General features: G+C 36.0%; 1 long non-coding RNA gene across 1 annotated transcript; it reads left to right on the forward strand.

Annotated features, from left to right (window-relative positions):
• The first annotated feature begins 612 nt into the window (after nt 1-612).
• On the forward strand, nt 613-8421 carry LOC132540886 (uncharacterized). Its single transcript, XR_009552032.1, has 3 exons — nt 613-871; nt 5917-5982; nt 7872-8421. It is a non-coding gene; the product is annotated as an uncharacterized LOC132540886 (long non-coding RNA).
• The last annotated feature ends 3448 nt before the right edge of the window (nt 8422-11869 follow it).

Below are 11869 nucleotides of genomic sequence, written 5' to 3' on the forward strand. Positions count from 1 at the left end.
ACGTGCTTGCTGGTCAGGCTAAAGATTCCTGAGGGAGTTATTTCTTGGGAGTTTCCTGAATCTCTACAGCTCGGAACCTAGCCGGAGAGAAAGCACGAAGTTTCAAGGCATTTGGCGATTAGCACGAGCTTCCTTTGCTTCCTTGTTGGGCGCTTTGGCAGTGCTAGGATTTCTGTCTAGGTAGCTTTCTGAAACCAGGACTGACGCCCGGATTCCGCTTTAAATGAAGTCTTAGACTTTACCCGGGAGAGAGGTCATTAACTCTGAACATGGTGAGACACCCGCAAATGTAGAAGAGGATGATTTTAGTGGGAAAATGAAGCCTGAGTTGACAGGAGCTCGAGTGGAGCTCTCCACAGCGCAGAAATCGTTCCAGAGCATTCAAAGGTGAGCTTTGCCTAGAGTTACTACCTGGCGCATGTCTGAGTATCAGCAAGGAGCCTGCTTTGGATTGAGGTGAGGCCATTCTGGAGGAAGCCAAGACCAAGATGGATTGTCGATTTTGTCAAGTTGGTGAATCAGTTGAAGCTGCCCAGGTGCACAGAGGAAAGAGAACCAATGTCAACACTCACCTGCTAACTTGCATTATTGCATAAATCTGTTCACAGAAGTCTGAGTAAGCAGATCCAACTGCAGGCTTTCATAGAGTTGTGGTTGAAGGAAAAAGTTGATGTCTAACTTCAAGACTTGCATGAAGGAGAAGTGAATAATAAATCTGGTGGTGAAATGCTAGAAGATAAAGAGGCATTTCATTTCTCTGTGTATGCATTTGCCAGGAGCGACTTTTTAGGCTTAATATCTGAAGATGTGTCTCAGAAATTGACTTTGTGCAGAGTTTCAAGTGGAAGATGTCCATGTGTTTTCAGACCTGGTATACACCTTTAAGTTGTTTCCTTGCCCCAAATGTTAAAGCTTCTTTCAACTCTGATTCTTAAGCCTTATTAGTGAATGACTTCCAGATACTGCAGTTAAGTGGCAATCAGAATTATGATAAGCCATTTTCAACAAAAAGACACCAAACTTGGCATGTGTTATCACATAAACTTGTGAATCAATGCTAAAATGTGGTGGCAGACTATTGTAGATGAGAATTACAAAATTTAATAGAGATTTCCTTGATAAAAGAAAATTCAGAATTACAGCTGACTCCTCTCCAAAAAGATTCTGTCTTGAAATTCCTTTCCTGTTTGCTGTTCATGTGCAAGCCATCATATACTACAAATATATTTCTTTAAAAATAAATAAGCATGGGTACCTTGAAACCCGAAAGCCATCATAATGTTCTAAGAAGATACTAATGTTTGGAAAATCCTGTACCAGCCACAGTGGAGTCTTTTATTTGTCTTGAGTTCCTGTCTTGTGAGATGGTGTGGGTAAATGTGGTAATTGGGAAAGGACATTTAAACACCTTCAAAAAAATCAAAAGTCTGTGTATTTTGGAGACCTTTTTCAAGAATTATTCAAATCTTACTGCTCTTGAACAGCAATGGCAACATGAGTTCCATTAATGATTTTTATTGTTGTAAAATTAAACTCACATGTGCTACTTGTTATTTTTAAAGGGGATGTTTTAGATATCACCCATCTGAAACTTTGCTTTTTGAAAAATATCTGACAATAAACAAGGAAAGCAAATATTGCAGTTAAGAGGACTCCATTTTTTATACCCTTGAATCTTTCTACAGAATTAAGATATTATTGAGCTTCAGATGTACTGTTAGATCCCGAAAGTCTTCCAAATCTGCTTCCTTAAGATAAATGCTGCCTTGACAAATAAAAAAAATATTTTAAAAAAAATATGATTTCTTGCAATGGAGGCAATCTTGAACCCTTTGTCTCCTCAAGATAAATGCTATGTAAAAATGTATTTCCAGAACCTTTTCTTCTTCCCTGGAGATAGCATTCCTTGTATTTGTATATTGCTTTCTTATGAATTTATTCTTTATTTGCTGAAATGTCTTATGGGCATGGAGTTCTATGCTTTGCTGCTTCTCAACATCTAGAATATAATGCAGAATAGATGTATATAATAATGCAGACTATGCTAATGAAAGGTGCTATTATAAATAACTACCATGTGATGTGATTTGTGTATAATTCTCAACTGACCCTCTTCACAACTCCTAGACCTACATACAATATCTTCAAATTGTGGATATTCAAGTTTACCAGAGATCATAAAATTCTTTTGTCACAAGGAATTTTTTTTTTTTTTGCCTCCAGGGTTATTATTGGGGCTTGGTGCCTGCACTACTAGTCTGCTGCTCCCGGAGGCTTTTTTTCCCCTTTTGTTGTCCTTGTTTTTACCGTTGTTATTATTATTGTCCTTATTTCTATCGCTGTTGTTGGATAGGACAGAGAGAAATCAAGACCTGCTTCACCACTTGTAAAGGGACCACCCAGCAGATGGGGAGCTGGGGGCTGGAACCAGGATCCATAAGCCTGTCCTTGTCCTTGCTGTGCAGCCTCCATGCACACACAAGGAGTTTTTTAAACTTTGTATCATTACAGTGCAGTTATAATACTACCAAATCCTCAGGAGACTATGTTGCTATGTCCTCTTCAGATTGATATAAAAAGGTTCACTTGATGTTTTTAATATGAAAATTAAAAGGAATGGTAGGAAAATTATCAGGAATAAAAGAGAGTAGGATTGAAGGGTATCAAGAGTTGAGGTGAAACTTTATATGTTATTTTGATTTTTGTATATGCTAAAAAATTAATTTTCATGTTTCTAAATGTTGGGAAGCTCTGATCAAGTCATTAGCCAATTATATATATAGTTTGCTAGTGAGAACTCTCCTCCTGACTTGCACACAACAACCACTTTCTTTTTATGTTCTTGTATGATATTTCTTTTCTATGGTAAATGCACATACAGAAAGAGAGAAGTAGGGGGCCAGGCTGTGGTACACAGGATTAAGCGCACATAGGGCACAGTGCAAGGACCCTCTCAAGGATCCCGGTTTGAACCCCTGCTCCCCACTGCAGGGGGTCACTTCACAAGCTGTGAAACAGGTCTGCAGGTCTCTCTCTATCTCTATCTCTCTATCTATCTAGCTATCTTTATCTCCCCCCTCCTCTCTCAATTTCTCTCTATCCTATCCAAAAAAACTGGGGAAAATGGCCTCCAGAAGCAGTGGATTTGTAGTGCAAGCACTGAGCCCCAGCGATAATCCTGGAGGCAAGTACAAAACAAAACAAACAAAAAAGTACATAGTACAGAAAGAGAGAAATAAACACCCCCTCCTTATAAGTCCACAAAGCTAATTATGAGGGCCCACCCTCATTACTTTAATGTTGATGAAACCCTCCTCCCCCTGACTTTCAAATGCTATCACATTGAGAATGGGAGCTAGGGACTCAAGATACGGATTTCCTGATAAAGTAGGAAAGTGAGTCAGAAACATTCAGTGCATAACAGGAAGTGATTAAGTCTAATCTCTATCAATTGGACATCCTTTTGATAGTAAAATTAATAATATGTACTAGAAAGAAGAGGTCTGTCACAGAAATATCTTCATCACATGCCACTGGTTTAGGTCTATAAGGCATACTTCCCTGGAGAATTTCATATGAGTTGAGGTGTAAAATAGAGATATTTCATGACTAAATATTGCCCACTGTCTTATATACTGTGCGCTCCTCATTTATCTATTGTAGGCTAGGATGACATGTATATTATGGGAAAGGAAAACAGAAAAAGACCTTGAAATCTATTTTTGAAATTATTTAGTAAGACGAATACTGAGTTCTTATTCCAGATAGTCTGATTTGAAAAATTCAATCCTGTGAATCCAACTAGTTGAAGTTTTAATTGAAATGGAAATTAATCTTTGCTAAATATATTTTTATGTAGCAAACTCTATTACAAGAGAATTAAATTTATTGATTTATTTAATACTAACAGCAAACTTATTAAATATTATTATCATCAGTTTATAGATGAGAAAACATAAATGAATTGTCTTGATTACATAGATATATGTGCAGAGTTTGAATCTTGACTGTCTAAATTAAGAATTTATATTTTAACTTCCTCTAGAATGTTCTATATTACCTTTATAACTTATTAGAGTTGTAATCTAACTGTACTCTTCATCACACATTTCCCAAACCACAAACAGTACATGGACATGAGCTAGACAATATTATCTTTCCACTAACAATCAGTATTAAGTGAAATCTCATGGTCATTAAGTATAACATACTGCTTATAATCTAAAATGTTATTTTTAAGTATAATGTTGTGCTTGCAACTAGATCACTTGCTTAAAATTCAGCAACCAATCTAATAAACAGAAAATAAAAACAGAAATGGAGTAAATATTTTTCAAAGAAATTGAAGTATTTTGTTGATGAAACATGTTAATGGTGGGGGGTGAGAAAGATAACTCACCAGTAGGTGCCCTGCCAGGGCCTTGGTCCAGGTTTAATTCCCATTACCACATGGAACTGCCATGACAGTGGGAGAGTCTCCAGAAATGTGGTAATATCTCTCTTTCTATCTATCTCTTTGTCTCTGAAGAAAAAAAAGTTGGCCGGGTAGCTATGAAATTGTGCATACTCAAGGTCTCAGCTCAGTATGGAAGAAAATTTTAAAAAAAGGTAAATGATTTGCCACTTGCTATCCTTCTGAGATAAGTGAGTACCCTGGTGACTATCTTTGATTTTTTTTCTTTCTTTTGAAAGGGAAGGAAGTCAAGTAGGTAATTTAGTCAGAAATAAAAGAAAACAAACATTCTTTTTTCTTTTTAAAAATTTGATTCATTTTATTTCTTACACAGACATGGCACCTATTCAACTGTCTTTCAGTCTGTCAATCATTGGATTCATAAAGCTATCAAATATTTCAAAATGACATTCTATTTTCTACATTAGAAAAAACAAAAAAGAAACTACCAATAGAAAACTTTTACTTCAACTTTGACTCAATTTTCCCTTTCCTTTAAGTCCTAAACATAAAGCAGTGTTTAGAATAAGAATTGGAAGATGAATCAGAATTTTTGTTATTTGGGTCCATTTATTGATGGGGCTTTAAAAGTGACACAAAGGGGCTGAAATTCACCCTGACAATGACATTCACCTTATAAACAAAGTATCTCTAGATATACTATCTCTGCATAATGACTACACTGCAGGTTCTCAAGTTAAGCTGGTCTTAAATTCCAGTTGTAAGACTTGCTATGTTAAAATTCTCCTCAGGGTAATATAAGATTTCACATGCACACAGGAAGGCCCTATAGGTCATTTTAGGGGACTCAGAAACAAAAAAGAAAGACTGGGAAAGGAAAGTCCAAGAATGTTATGGAGAGGGTGGCATTCTAAGCAGAATTACAGGAGGTAAGTTAATTGTTGACACACTGGACATAAATAGAGATGCTGGAACCTATGCAAAGTTAGAGAGAGAGAGAGGAAGCAGATAAGGAAGAAAATTGAATCTTACCATTTAAATAAAAGCAACTAAACTTTAAGCAGTAACTTATATTTTATCTTTGTATCTCCTAAAGTGATTTTATTTAAGGTTAAGCACACATAGTACTATGTGTGCTATTTGCAAGAGCCGGTGCAAGGACATGCGTTCAAGCCCCTGCTACCCACCTTTAGTGGGTAAGCTTCACAAGTGGTGAATCAAGTCCGTAGGTGTATATCTTTCTCTCACTTTAAATGACTAAAATTGGAGGAAGACAAATTGGGTCATTTTGTAATTAAGGTTGTGGCTTGAACTAAGTCAATCAACATAGGTAATTTTTTTTTTTTTACTATAGTATTCCAGAGTGACAAAGAAGGTACAGAAATAGGATTTAGAAGTTTACCTGGTGTGACAATAGGGAAGGAGAAATATAATACTAAATTATAATATTCATTTCCAATATGGGAACAAAATAAATTAAACAAAGTATTTGTTTTTGCTAGGGAATAATTATGGATGATGATGTAAGCATAAGAAAGGTGACAAGTACAAATGAACAAAAGGCAAAAGTAAGTATTAAAATTTTAATGTAAGGAAGCAATATAGAATGCATCCTAAGGCAGTTTATAGTTAAGAGCAATTATTAATCTGATAAATAAAGGTTACAGATATGGATAAATGAGATTCCTAAATACAAAAAAAAAGTCAGAAAAGCATTCCTAAAGATTGAAGCTGGTTTCTCAAAGATGTAATATTCGATAATGTGAGGATTGATGAATATAAATAAATGAAAGTAAGTGAAAATAAAATTAAACAAGATATGGTGAGTCTATTAGAAGGATGTTCAGGTCAGGGATAGAGAGCATAATGGTTGTGCAAAGAGACTTTCATGCCTGAGGCTCTAAAGTCCCAGGTTCAATTCCCTCACCACCATAAACCAGAGCTGAACAGTGCCTTCATTAGTTCAGTGAGGAAGCAATTACAGAAGCCACACCTTCCACCTTCTGCATCCCACAATGCCCTTTGGTCCATATTCTCAGAGGGTTAAAGAATAGGAAAGCTATCAGGGGAGGGGATGGGACGTGGAGTTCTTGTGGTGGGAATTGTGTGGAGTTGTACATTCTTATGCTATGGTTTTATCAATGTTTCCTTTTTATAAACAAAAATAAAAATAAAAAAGAAAAGAAAAAAGAATTAAGCAACGGAAGATGAAAAAAAGGATATTCAGACGCAGGTAATAAGCGGCTAAGAAAAGACAACTAGTCGGGGCTGGGTGGTAGGGCAGCAAGTTAAGCTTACATGGCTCAAGGATCCCAGTTCCAGCCCCAGGCTCCCCACCTGCAGGGGAGTCACCTCACAGGCTGTGAAGCAGGTCTGCAAGTGTCTATCCTTCCCTCCCCATCTCTGTCCTACTGTCATCTCTCAGTTTCTCTCTGTCCTATCCAACAACAAGGACAGCAATAACAACAACTATAAACAACAAGGGCAACTAAAGGGAAAAATGACCTCCAGGAGCAGTGGATTTGTAGTACAGGCACCGAAAACCCCAGAAATAACCCTGGAGGCAAAAAACAAACAAACAAACAAGCAAACAAACAATAAGTAGAAAAATATAACTGAATTTTATTTTGAACCCACACTGAGATGAAGTTGTAGAGTTATGAATTTTGAGGTGAATATGAGTATTACATTTATTCTAACTGTAATAAGAGTGCTTGTTATGATCTATGAGTCATATACTAGAGTTTGATTTAGTTGTGAATAATATTTCAAGAAAGTAGCAACACACTTGACCAACAGAGTGATTTATTTATTTATTTTTAGGAAAAAAGCCTATAGTAAAAATTCCATAAATATGCATACAACTTATTAGGAAGAGAGAGATTTTGTGAAGTTTCCTCCCTGCAGGTGGGGACCAGGGACTTGAACCTGAGTCTTTGAGCATGGTAATGTGGGTGCTCAAGTGAGTACATCATCACCATGCCTCTTGCTAACATATCTTAACCCAGACCATAATTACTTAGTTACTGTGACTATACAGTAGAGTAAGACATACATTTTAGTCATTTGACAATATGCTACAGTAAAAAAAGGAATGCTCAGCTTAGAGGCAGGATATTTTTGCTTACATTTATCTTCTCAGAATTATTGGTTATTTTCTTGTATTTTCCTGAATTTTACAAGACCTTTTTTTTTTTTTTACTTTTTGTGGGTTTTGTCTCAAATTATAAATTGCTTGATTATTTCAAATTAGTAGCAAATATCAGTTATACATAAGATTAGGTTGGGTTTTCATGCTTTTGATTTTACATACATTTAGGTACATAGAAATTTTGAAAATGTCTTGATGAATACACTATGATTGCATTAATAATGTAATCTGAAATTAAAAAATGAAATCCTCATATGCCAAGATAAATATAAAATAGATAATAAATTATTACTGATTTTTTTTTAGGAAAACCATTAAAAAGGACAGCAGCAACAAATGTTGGAGAGGCTGTGGAGACAGAGGAATCCTTCTGCACTGCTGGTGGGAATGTAAATTGGTACAGCCTCTGTGGAGAGCAGTCTGGAGAACTCTCACAAGGCTAGACATAGACCTTCCATATGACCCAGTAATTCCTCTCCTGGGGATCTACCCCAAGGATTCCATAATGCCCAATCAAAAAGATATGTGTACACCTATGTTCATAGCAGCACAATTCATAATAAATAAAACCTGGAAGGAACCCAGGTGCCCAACAACAGATGAGTGGCTGAGAAAGCTGTGGTATATATACACAATGGAATACTAGGTAGCTATTAAGAACAATGAACCCACCATATCTGACCCATCTTGGTCAGAGCTAGAAGGAATTATGTTACTTGTGTTAAGTCAGAAAGACAAAGATGAGTATGGGATGATCCCACTCATCAACAGAAGTTGAGAAAGAAGAACAGAAAGGGAAACTAAAACAAGATCTGATTAAATTGAGAGTAGGGCAACAAAGTAAAAACACTGTGGTGAGGGGGAGGGTGGACATTCAGCTTCCAGGGTGGTGGGTGGGTGGGATGGGACACAGTCTTTTGGTGGTGGGAATGGTGTTTATGTACACTCCTATTAAAGTGTAGTCATATAAACCACTATTCAATTAATATGAGAGGGGAAAATTGATCATATGTCTAGAACTTTTTAAAACACAAACTGAGTCTTTTTAATACGTAGGCTGAGTCTTTGATATGTTGACTCTTTCAAAAGCCTAGACCAGGGAGAACAGAAGCAACCTGTGGCACCGCTGTATACAAGATGCTGGGTATTATAACTGAAAATTAACTCAGAAGTCACCTTGAAAATTTATAGCTTCTAAAATACTCTAACAAATTTCCATTTTTTTCTATATTCACAGAATTATATCTTTTACTGGAATATAATTCAGAAGAAATTGTTGGTGACATTTTATTCTAAAGCCAATAACAAAGTGTAAGGCATCAGTGAAAAATTTCACTCTTAAATTGAATGTTGTATAACATGCCTCAACTCTCTGCCAGTTGAGGTTGGTTTTCTAAAGCTTTGCAAACATCAAGAAGACAAAGTATAGCTTCTATTCCAAGAAGTGCACTGACAGTAAGATGAATGTGAGTCTTTTTGAAGGAGTGCCAACTCGCAAGTGTCCTTTGTGGAAAGATAAAGAAACATAGTGATAGACTCAGTTGCTGCCTATGTTGACAAATTTCAAGAAAGCAGTGACCCACTTGCCCAATACAGTAGCTTTTGAAAGAAAAAAAAAAAAAAGAGGAAGAACAAGAGCCCCTGGTTAAAAATTTTACTAAATTTACTTCATTTCTCTTTCCGAGACATATTTTTTAATTTCTTTAAAATAAGTGTTAAATACAGTACTATTTCATAAATAATGGGTACAGAATGTGTAGTACTTGATCTAGTCTGATGCCTGAGTGGATCACTGACTCTTTTTTTTTTAATTTTTTATTTAAGAAAGGATTAATGAACAAAAACATAAGGTAGGAGGGGTACAACTCCACACAATTCCCACCACCCAATCTCCATGACCCACCCCCTCCCCTGATAGCTTTCCCATTCTCTATCCCTCTGGGAGCATGGACCCAGGGTCATTGTGGGTTGCAGAAGGTAGAAGGTCTGGCTTCTGTAATTGCTTCCCCGCTGAACATGGGCGTTGACTGGTCGGTCCATACTCCCAGTCTGCCTCTATCTTTCCCTAGTAAGGTGTGTCTCTGGGGAAGCTGAGTTCTGGGACACATTGGTGGGGTCTTCAATCCAGGGAAACCTGGCCAGCATACTGGTGGCATCTATACTCCAAATTGTTTACAAAATAATCTAATATACCAATACTTATATGGTAGGTTAACTTATTGCCAATGAAAATTTATTACTTGCTCTTTGTTCCTTCATGGAAATAATATTAATAAGGTAGCTCTACAACAGTATTTGAATATTTTTTCACCAAGAATTGATTGTAAGGTGTGAGAGAGATTGTAAGGTGTGGCTGACTGTGAAATACAGGACTATCTATGTTAACCAGAAAGTAGCCATTATTAAACGAATATTAAAATGGACTCTGTCCCTTAAATAGTAATATTATAAAAGAGGAGAAATGAATGACATAGCAGAAAATTGACAGATAACTTCATTTACTAGACCTGGAATATTAACTATAGTAACATACATTTTAACCATTGTATATTTATATAACACCATAGTTAAATTTTAAATTAACCTTTAGTTCATGATGCACCATCATAATTATCTATATAGGACCCATTTTTTAAAAAATGCTTAATATTTTACTAAGAATGTAAATTCAACCATAAATCCATTACCCACAATACAAGTTTATATGCTGATAATAATTTACATCTAAGTACATGTCCTCCTACCCCATAATTAACATATTCCACTTTCTCCAGCATCATTTAAATATATATTCATCATTCATGTTCCTTTTAAATGCTTCCTGTACCCTTATTCTAAAAGTTAAATTTGTTTGTCTATTTAATTTTACAGAAAAAGTAGCATGCTATGTTTTTCCTTAGGACTTATAATTTTCATGATTTTTTTTTCATTTATAGCTATGCAGGCTGTAGTTACTTTCTTTTGCTTGTTTTCTTGATCTTTTTTTTTTTTCTCATAATGAAAGAGCTGTGGGGGGGTAAGGTGGTGACACACCTGGTTGAGCACACATATTACAGTGCACAAGAACCTGGGTTCAAGCCCCTGGTCCCCATCTGCAGTGGGAAAACTTTACCAGTGGTATAGTAGAGCTTCAGGTGCCTCTCTATCTCTCTCCTTACCTCTCAAATTCTCTGTCTATATCCAATAATAAATAAACAAATTTATAGAGAGAGAGCGAGAGGGAAGTGATTGAGAAACTTTTACTTTGATGCTATTATAAGTGACTAAAGCATCACTCTGCTGTTTATCATTTTCTCTTCTTTTTCTCAGTTTAGAAATTGAAACTTATTGATCACCAAAGACTTACACTACTTATTTTTTTCTTTTTCTTTTTATGGGGGGGGGGGGATAATAGCTTACAGTTAACAGTAAATGCAGTTGGTACATGTGTAAAATTTTTGTTTTCTGCAAATCACTCTAACCCACAACCCTTAGTCCCACCATCCACTTAGATCCTCTTTAGCCATTTGTGCTAGAAGACCTGGAAACCTTCCCCTAAGAGACCTTTACTTTGATACAATACACCAAACCCAGTCCAAGTTATGATTTGTATTTCCCCTTCTGTTATTATTTCTCAACTTCTATCAATCAGTGAGATCATCCCATATTCATCCTTCTATATCTGGCTTATCTCACTTAGCATAATTCCTTCAAGCTCTGTCCAAGATGAGGTGAAGAAGGTAAACTCATCATTTTTAATAGCTGATTAATATTCCATTGTACATATATAGTGGCAATTTTCATAGCCACTCATTTATTGCTGGAAACCTGGGTTTCTTCTAGGTTTTAGCGATTACAAGTTTTGCTGTTATGAACATAGATATACACAGATCTTTTTTGGATGAGTGTGTTTGTTTAATTAGGATATAGCCTCAGGAGAGGAATCGCATGGTCATTGGGTAGATTCATTTCTAGCCTTGTAAGACATGTCCAGACTGATTTCCACAGGGGTTGGACTAATTTACATCCCCACTAGCAATGCCGTAGGGTTCCTTTCCCCCCACAACCTCTCCAGCATTTCTTGTTACTATCTTTTCTGATGTATGACATTCTCACAGGAGTGAAGTTGTATCTCATTGTTGTCTTTATTTGCATCCTTTGGCAATCAATGACTCAAAGCATATTTTTCATACATTTGATGATCTTTTGTATCACTTATTTGATTAATATTCTGTTCATATCATCTCCCCATTTTTGGATGGGGTCATTTGTTTTTTTTGTTGCTGAGTTTGATGAGCTATTTGTATATTTTGGTTATTAAAATT

The sequence above is a fragment of the Erinaceus europaeus genome, chromosome 10 (genome assembly GCF_950295315.1).
Source record: "Erinaceus europaeus chromosome 10, mEriEur2.1, whole genome shotgun sequence".
NCBI lineage: Eukaryota > Metazoa > Chordata > Mammalia > Eulipotyphla > Erinaceidae > Erinaceus > Erinaceus europaeus.